Raw genomic sequence first — 9673 nt, forward strand, 5'->3', positions numbered from 1 at the left:
AGTTTCTACTGAGGTGGGATGAGCGTGCTTTAGAGCACTTCTACACACCACTGCAGGAGGATTTCTATTATGCATATCTTAACAATGGAGTGGCTTTTAGATCTAAGAGGGTTTGCTCTATTAAGGCACTTGTAGCAGCACCAGGAGAGCAGATCCGCCCTCACCTCTCATATCTGCCAAGATTGACTGACCTACTTGGATGGATTGGCCGATATGTTCCATAATGGGTCCATGAGTTCTACTCTTCACTTTGGATTAACCTAGGGCACAGATTCATACACTTCACATTTAGAGGCCATGACTACAGGCTGCAGAGCTCGAGGGTTAGGGAGATTCTTAGGATTCTAGAGTCACCCATCCACCTTTATGAGGTTTGCTATGGTCAGACACAGCCTCCTAGACACCCTCACGGCGGTCTTGTGCCTTCCACAAATCTGGTCCAACCGTGCTTCATAGAGCCTTTTGGCGAGGGGTCGAGCAGGACACCTAGAGACCTTACTCCTATAGGTAGGCTACTTGATGCTATCATGAGGAGAACATTGCTCCCGAGGATGGGTTATCGTAAGGAATTGACTCACATCTAGTTATGGCTAGTGAACTCTCTGATACAGTAGACAATATTTGATATTTGGGATATCATTCTTTCAGAGATGGAGGATACTCTTGTAGAGGGGTTTAGAGGTCACAGACAGCTACCTTATGCTCACTAGATCACATTCTTGATTCGCAAGGCAGTTATAGTGAAGTCCCCAGAGACGATGGCTGAGTACATAGGTGCTACTATAGAGTTCTCTTCTTATAACATGACTCAGATGCTCCGCCCCAGTACTACGAGGACTCCTCGCCAGCCGAGTCATCGCCTAGAGTCCCAGAGACTACAACTCAGCAGGATGAGATTATTAGGGGCTTTGCAGTGATAGAGGAGGAGCAGCTAGATTCTCAGCAAGAGGGTGTGGTTGAGAGCAACCCCAATGATAGTTCAGATGATGACTACCAGGCTATTCCTCATATGCCTCCTCGATGACATGACAGTGAGGTTGGTGGCTCTAGCTTAGCTCCACCACAGCCACCACAGATAGACCCCACTCTTCTAGCTATTCTTGAGCGGATGAGGTAGGATTAAGCATGCCAGGCCTAGGAGACCGTAGCTGCACTAGCACAGGTTTAGGCTAGACAGGACGAGTTCTAGAGACAGCAGCAGTAGCAGGCCATGCAGCAACAGTAGTTCCTGGTGCAGTAGCAGTTACTTGGATTTATGCAGCATGTTGTCACTGCTATTCGGGTTTCTCCACCACCGTCTACATCTCAGCTCGGCCAGCCTGCCACCACTTCAGTGACTCCAGTTGTACAACCCAGTGGGCTTTAGAGTCAGGGACAGCCAGCTACACAGTTTGCTTCACCTATAGAGCAGGTGTCCTAGTGGTTTGCTTCACCAGTGATAGCCTAGGGTCCGCACTTCGCACCTATTATTATGGGCTTCACTCTGGCTTAGAGCTTGTGACTAACACCCTAGTTTCTAGGAGCCTCGGTGCAACATTTAGTGAGCTTACAGGGCAGCCTACACCTCCAAAGCTACATGTCCCTGCTCCCACTATAGTTGCTCTAGTTACTAGTACTATAGAGATGCTCCCATCATCTGTTGCATCATCAGAGCCACCTGCTTTAGTGATACCTATAGAGTCACATGCCGTGCTAGTCCTAGAGCAGACCTAGACCGCTTTAGCTTCACTTCCAGTGATAGAGGGTTAGACAGCTTAGAGCTCCAGGTCCGAGGATGATGCTACATAGTTTTAGATCGCTCACCGCACCTCAGTGCCTGACTCGTCTACTCCTGCCCCACCGATAGACCCTTAGATTTTGGTGCTTGATGCCAAAGGGGGAGAGGGATCGAGTATGATTAGATCTAGGGGAGCGCTATATCTAAGGAGAGCTTATGATTTATTACGTTTGTGTTTTTATGTGTGATACATTATTATGCATTCACGTTTACTTTCATGCATTGAACTACATACGTGTGATTGTGATATTTATGTGATATGTGACATGTGTGCTCTCTACTTTGATCTATATATATGCCATGTCACTTCATTATGCTTATTTGCTTTGCTTCCGCGTTTTACTCCGATTCAAATGAGCTTTATTTCTTGTACTCATGCTTACTTCATATCTATTGAGTACACCTTGTTCACTTGGGTCATATAAGCATGTCTAACTCCTTTGCTCTTATTGTCAAAAGTTTATATGAACCAAGCATGTTGAAAACCTCATCTCTTACACATACTCGAGGTTGTATTGTCATTAATCACCAAAAAGGGAGAGATTGAAAGCATCTAGGCCCCTTGTTGGGTTTTGGTGATTAATGACAATACGAGATTACTATGACTAATGTGTATTTTGCAGAAGCAATTAAGTTAGATCATGATAATGGCAATTGATTGGGCAATCATGGTTGTCATGCCCCTACGATGGAAATTGTTTTGATTTTCAAAGGATGAACGACAAGGTTAAGGATGGACTAGTTCTAAATGTCATTTGGTGTTGAAGAGACACCTAGAGCAGTTTAGGACTTTGTTTTTCCTTTAATCGTACTATTAAGGGGGGTATGGACTAGTAGCTTGATCTAGGTGAGTCTAGCAGGTTAGGTGTGGTGCACACTTGTCAAATCTAACACTAGGTAGCTCAGGAGTAGCCCTAAGATCAATTGGAGCAAACTTTATTCACATATGATTTCGGGTTGGAAGTGAATGGAGGGTCAAATGACTGACCGGACGCTGGTCTGGTAGTGACCGGATGCTGAAGGGTGAGTCCGGTTAGTTTATTTGATCAACTGGAGCCATCTAGTTGCGACCGAACGCTGAGTGAAAAGTGATCGGATGCTGGGTGCTAGAGTCCGTTCAACTCTAGAGAGGTTCTAGAGAGGGAGTTTTCTGATCGGACACGTTTGGTCAGTTCTGACCAGACGTTGGTTAGGATCCGGTTACTGACCAAACGTTGAACAACAAAGTGATCGGACTCTGGGCGTCAGTGTCCGGTCAACATCAGTAAGGTTCTAGAGAGTAGTTTTTGTGACTGGACATGTTCGGTCAGTGCTGACCAGACGCAGGTCAGAGTCCGGTCACAACTTAACGTCTCTATGGCGGGGATAACTGACCGGAGCATCCGGTCACCTTGACCGGAGCGTCCGATCACCCCGTACAGTGCTGACCCAACCTCCTAATGGTTCATTTTGAATGAGGGGGTATAAATACTTCATCTATTCATCCAAGAGAGGTCTCTTGCCCATTTGTTCAGCTGAGAAACGTGCTTGAGAGTGCTTAGAAGAGCAAAAGTCTAGTGAGGTGATTGAGATTGGAGAATCCAAGATTAAGGCCTCATTAGTGCAAGGAGAGTAGCAAGTGTGCATCCACCTTTCTCATTAGGCTCATTGTGGTCAAGTGAGAGTTCATACTTGTTACTCTTGGTGATCGCCATCACCTAGACGGCTTGGTGGTGATTGGGAGTTTGGTGATCATCCGGTGGAGCTTGTGGATGACCCAGCTCAAGTTTTGAGTGGTTGTGGGTGATTCACCATGACAGAGTGTCGAAGAATCATCCCGTAGAGAGCACTTGATCCTTGCACGGATCAAGGGGGAGCTACACCCTTGTATGGGTGCTCCAATGAGGACTAGTGGGGAGTGGCGACTCTCCGATACCTCGGCAAAATATCGCCGCGTTTCTTCTTTTCTCTTTACTTTAAGCATTTACATTTGAAGCAATTCATTTCTTTTCTGTACTTTCTTAGAATTGCCATGCTAGAGTAGGATTGAAACTTAGGATGCTAAACTTTTATGCGGTAGATCAATAGAATCACATTCTAGGCACAACGGGTGAACTAGGCTAAGTGTAGGGTTTAATTATTGCAAAGAATTTTAGAATTTGTCCAATTCACCTCTCTCTCTTGGGCATCTTGATCCTTTCACATATATTCAAGTTAGACTCGAGTTACATCGCCAGCTGTTTCCATTTCAATGATCAAGCAAGGACACCGCCTGCTCGGAGGCGCTACAACTGTTCTCATGGTCCTTCACCACGCAAGATCGCAAGATCTGGACGACGCAGCTCTGGATGCCGTTCGACACCACGATGGAGTATCAAGACGAGCCTGAGCCATTAAGTGAGCCACCCGAGTCGCCGACCACTAATATAAGGATGATGTCGTCCGGACTACTTACTCCAACCACCTGCCACGTCATAATGATAATCGTCGCGAAGTACGGTGCCGTGACAGCCTCGACCGTCGCCACGATGACAGTTCAGAAAGCTCAAGGGCCTGACAATTTCATCAATGCCGACCTAATAACGCTATACGCCACCGACCAGATGTTATGTCTAAAACTAAGTTACACTTTAATATTTTTCTAAATATTCTCCAATCTTCGTATATTGCCATAATGTTTCTCCGAGCTGTTTTCTCAATAATTATTCTGTAAATGACTTTTTTCTCCGCGTATACCATCTTAAAGATGACATACAACTAAGCATAAGGTGAACCCCTGAACAATCATGTTGACGCTTGGATGTCCCTAGAGACGGCCCTATCTCCGTCTCCTCTCTACATGTGCACGAGTGTCTGTCCTTTGCGTTATGGGTGGTCGGTAGCAGCTCCTTAGCGACGCTTTGTTCTTCCTACACGCACACAGGCTCTGCGTTATGGTTAACAGGCTAGTTAGGACTGGAGACTCAACTACACACTAACTGGTCGGGTGGTTTGTATTAAACATAAATACATCTTCAGAATAACACTAAGTGTTCACACCAATTGATCGTCGAGCTGCATACGCTATTTCATCACCATTACTGATTCTTCTCTAGAGTTCAAATATTTTTACATCATGTACTACCTGTTCTATATATTTGTATTGTAGGATCATTGTCCAAGTGATTGGACCACCTGGTGCTCAAACTGCTCCACCGATCAACTGGTTGAACTGCTAGGTTCATGGACTTCATCACTGACCAGTTGATTAGACTGTTTATCGATTGCTTCTACTTAATGCTCACTTCGCCGCCAACTAGTTGACCGGACTATTCGTTGCTCGTGCTTCATCATCAGCTACGCTGGGGGCTTACCAGCTATGCCAGGGACTCCTTGGCGCTCGAACATCGTCAGCTCACTAGGGACTTCTCGGTGCTTGGACATCGCTAGCTACGCCAGGGACTCCTCAATGCTCGGACATCGCCAGCTACGCTAGGGACTCCTCGGTGCTCGGACATCACCAGCTACGCTAGAGACTCCTCGGTGCTCGAACATCGCCAGCTACACTGGGGACTCCTCAGTGTTTGGATTCTTTGTGCAAGCATCATCAGCTAAGCTGAGGACTCCCTTGGTGGTCGGATCTTGCTATGTCTCATCGGTGTGCTATCAAGCTGCTCCATGCTGTTCGGATCAGGGTGCTGATTTTGGGCAGCACGTCTAGGGTCTTGATACGTGCATGTCAGATGATGTCGGCAAGCTTTCAGACTTCTTTTCTTTGTCCCTGCTACAAGATTCATTCTTCATCTTCCAGCAAGCTCGGGAAGTAAGTGGCTACACTTCACCTGATGGTGAATGTAGTGCTTATTTTTTGATTTACCCTCCTTATTAATGGAGTCTAAGTGGCTATACTTCTCCTAAGTGGAAGAATTTTCAAAATTTATATTGAGCCCCTTACATCCTTCTAGCAAGCCTTACTTGGCTAAGTCCGAGGTCTCCTAACTAGTTAAACTGGTTGACTTCGACCTTCACCACCTAGGTCACCAGTTAAACTGGTCGACTTCGATCTTCACCGCCTAGGTCACCAGTTAAACTGATCAATTTCGACTTCTACTGCTCGGATCACCAGTTAAACTGATTAGCTTCACGTCAAAGTGTTTGGACTTGTTCAAGACAGCGTTGCTCAAATGATACAAGGCGCTCAGGGGCAAGCTGTGGGGGATATGACCCCCGGTATCCATAAGACAAGACATGTGCCGCACCATCAGAGGTGGCCTAGCCCACAAGATCAAAGCGTGCATGACACTGGCCGACGTGCACCGCAAGATATTGTACAGTACCAAATATGATACTTTCCTTATAACCCTACCCCTCCATAGTATATAAGAAGAGGCAGAGGTCCCCTAGTCGACATCTACATACATCTCATATTCAATACAATACAACAAAGACACAGGACGTAGGGTATTACATTGATCAGACGGCTTGAACCTATCTAAATCACTGTCTCTGCACCTTATGTCATCATCCGGTTTCTGATTACGCACACCCCCACCGATAAGTCTACCATCGCGGGATACCCCTCGATGGACTGCCGAGCATCTTTTGTCGACAACGTTTATCTACAGTGTCTACATTTCCTAGTGGCTTACTGCTTGGCAGTTATGTTGATCATTCCTGTAATCCCTATTATATCTTGTATTTTCTTTTTCAGGACCATCTATATCTTCGAGTTAAAAATACTGCAGAGTGCCCAGAGTCTTAAGCTCTACAAGCCGACAAGGAACTCTGGGGTGTCCAGCATTGATAGATCAATGATTTATGGTCTTAGGTCTGATTGTAAACCTTCAGCATGTTCGGCTCGACTTGTCTCGCTTGTTTCAGCTTGTTTCAACTTATTCTCTCTCATGAAACACTATTGAATCAGTTGAAATCAACTAGAGCCAACCGGTACACAGTAATTTTGGAGTCATTCAATATGGGCCTTCTTGCGGATCCTATCCAGCTGGTGGAGACAAGCTATCTTATGTTGCACTATGGGAAAACCACCTGTCTAGAAACTGGTTGGATAGATCAAATGCTTAGATAAGCCAGACCTCATCACTGTCAAGGCTACTATCTCATGTGTAAGGCCCCTATCGGGGACCTAATACCAGGGTACCCCAGGAGGTGGAACCAATAACCATCGAGCATTAAAAACTTCTGGACGGATAAGGGCGTCATAACGTCCCTTGCTCGAATGACAGGAGTTTGGTTCCGCCTCGCCTGATGCCTTTGAGATAGCTCTGCCTCGCCCGAGGGCTTAGGGCTAATCTCCGCCTTGCCCGATTCCTTTGAGATAGCTCCGCCTCGCCCGAGGGCTCAGGGCTAATCTCCGCCTCACCCGACGACCTTGGGGCGAGCTCGGTCTCGCTCGAGGGTTGAGGGATAAACTCCGCCTCGCCCAACCCCAGAGGGGCGGGCTCGGTCTCGACCAAAAGATAAGGACTGGCCTCCGCTTCACCCAACGGCTAGGAACGAGCCTCGCCCTGCTCGATATCTAAAGACTGATTTCATCTTACCTGACAACTTCTCCCCGTTCCCTCATGGTGATGGGTACAGGACAAGACAAGACGTTCGGGTCAACCATGGCTCCAACGAACATACCCTACGCCCTGGCAGGAAAAGTACTACCAGGGAACGACGGGACAGGTGCTTTAGACACTTCCGGGCACCGCAGAGCCCGAAAGGTATTTCAGGTGCATGCCCCTCACCCTGTAGAGTTGTAGGCGCCGCCTTCAGCTCTGGGACATGGAACCCAACAAAGATATACGACAACCGCTATGCTCTAGAAAAGGATTTGCTATCTCCCCGAACGACGGATATTCCATCACCACGCTATGGACCCAAGGGAGCTGTGCCCGCTTCCCGACCCCTCAGGTCCACCAAGTCAGAAGATCTTGGCCACGGCGCTACTCCAGACCCCGACCCCTCGTCCCTCCAATGGAGACTCATAGGAACCAGAAGGCGTGTGGAGCAAGGCTAAGGGAGACTCATAAGTCAAAACCACTATACTGCGGCCCATACCCTACATAGGGCAGCATTCTGTAACCAACCTGACATTCTACAGAGGCATCGACAGTATTGTAGGCGCTTATCTTCCTTCACACTTATCAGAATGAATAACCAGGCCAGGTAGATGTGAGCCACAAGACTAGGTAGAATACGCATCATAAAGCCCTCACCCTTGTAAAGCCAGCCCCTTCATCTATAAAAGGGGATGCGCTTCCTCCACCAAAGGGACCGATCTTTGACGGAACAACACAAGACACTCACACACATAGTCAAGCTACTACCAAGCTCTTGGCCCCCTTTCAACCCTTCCATTAGAGACTTGGGACCAGTCCCTCTCTCGATCATTTGTACCCCCTACTACGAACCATTTTCGGTGCTAATAACACGAGCAGCAACAAACTGGACGTAGGGACATTTGGCCCGAACCAGTATAAATCTTGTGTCCTTTAGCGCACCATCCGAGCCTAACGTGCATTACTATAAATTTACTTGCCGGTGCTTGTACGAAACACCGACAATTGGCGCGCCAGGTAGGGTGCTTGCACATTCTAGATCAGGCCTCGGATGGCCACCCACGCAATCAGCTGGGCCTCGGGCGCACACGTGTGTTTTAGCGACCTAGATTTTATCGTCACACTTGGAGTAGACCTGGCGCTGACCCACACGGCTGCACAGTCTCTCCCTTCCATCAACCTTAGCCGTCTGAGGCTTGAGGGCCTACGGGGTGACTCCCTTGGACCCCAGTTATCTAGGGAGCCCCCGCGCAGCATCCCCCTTTTTCTGGAAGGCCCTGTACGAAGCGCCTCGACAGCATTTCCATTCGGTCTCTGCAATGCCGTGGTGACCGCTGGCCACCTTCTGGCTCTACGCATGGTTCAGCTACCTACGGACAGGGAGTTCGTGGGGGTAATCGAACACGATCTGGAGACACTCTATGGGCTCCTCACGGAGGAACCAGAGTCGTCCTCCAGCTCTGACTCCAGCAAGGGGAGCCATCACCCTTCCCGGGAATGCTTCATGACGCAAACCCCCGAGGGGCACGTCCAAAGCGTCTCTGGAGAGGAGACAACCCCAACTGGCAACCCCAATGCTAGGATCGAGGCGGAGATGGCAGCTCCATCTCATGTAAGGATGGAGCAACTAAGAGCACGAAAGCTGGAGATCGATGACGCCAGACAACAGCTTGTCCAGGAGTACCAAAACATCGAGGAGGAGATCAAGCGTCGCGGAGATGGTGGGCACGCACGCACCTCAGCCCGTGATGTGCATCGAAGGATCCTCACCGATGATGGGACTCTCCCTCACTTCGCTCGGGCAAACCAGAACATCGCCGCCATGACGGCCTTGCTTCATGGCCTCCCAAAGGCCGCGACGTTTGAGGATCACCGGGCCCATAGGGAGATTCACACGTTGCTTGAGCGTGCGGTGACGCGGCAGGCGGAAAGTTCGTTGTCTCGATGACGCGAACCTGACACTAGCCAGCGCACACCCTCAGTGCGTCCCACCAGGGATGCGTCCGTTCACCAAACACCGCCAGGTGGCAGGCAGCCCTCCGCCGTCCTAGTGCATCAACGCCTCAGCCATGACCACGATGTACGTAGCATCATCGATGCTCGGAAACGCACCCACGGCGATGATGGAGAAGCAGCACGCCGCGGCTACCATCCACGACATGGCGGACGCTACGACAGCAACAAGGACCGAACCCCGAGCCCCGGCCTGCTAGGTCCTCAGGCCTTCAGTCGACACATCCTCAACGCTGTGTTCCCCCTAAGGTATCGACCGCCTACCAACATCCCTAAATATTCTAGCGAAACAAATCCTGGGCTTTGGCTCGAAGACTATCGGCTTGCATGTCAGGCCGGTGGTGCGAGTGATGTCGATTTC

The sequence above is a fragment of the Miscanthus floridulus genome, chromosome 17 (genome assembly GCF_019320115.1).
Source record: "Miscanthus floridulus cultivar M001 chromosome 17, ASM1932011v1, whole genome shotgun sequence".
In the NCBI taxonomy this organism is placed as follows: domain Eukaryota; kingdom Viridiplantae; phylum Streptophyta; class Magnoliopsida; order Poales; family Poaceae; genus Miscanthus; species Miscanthus floridulus.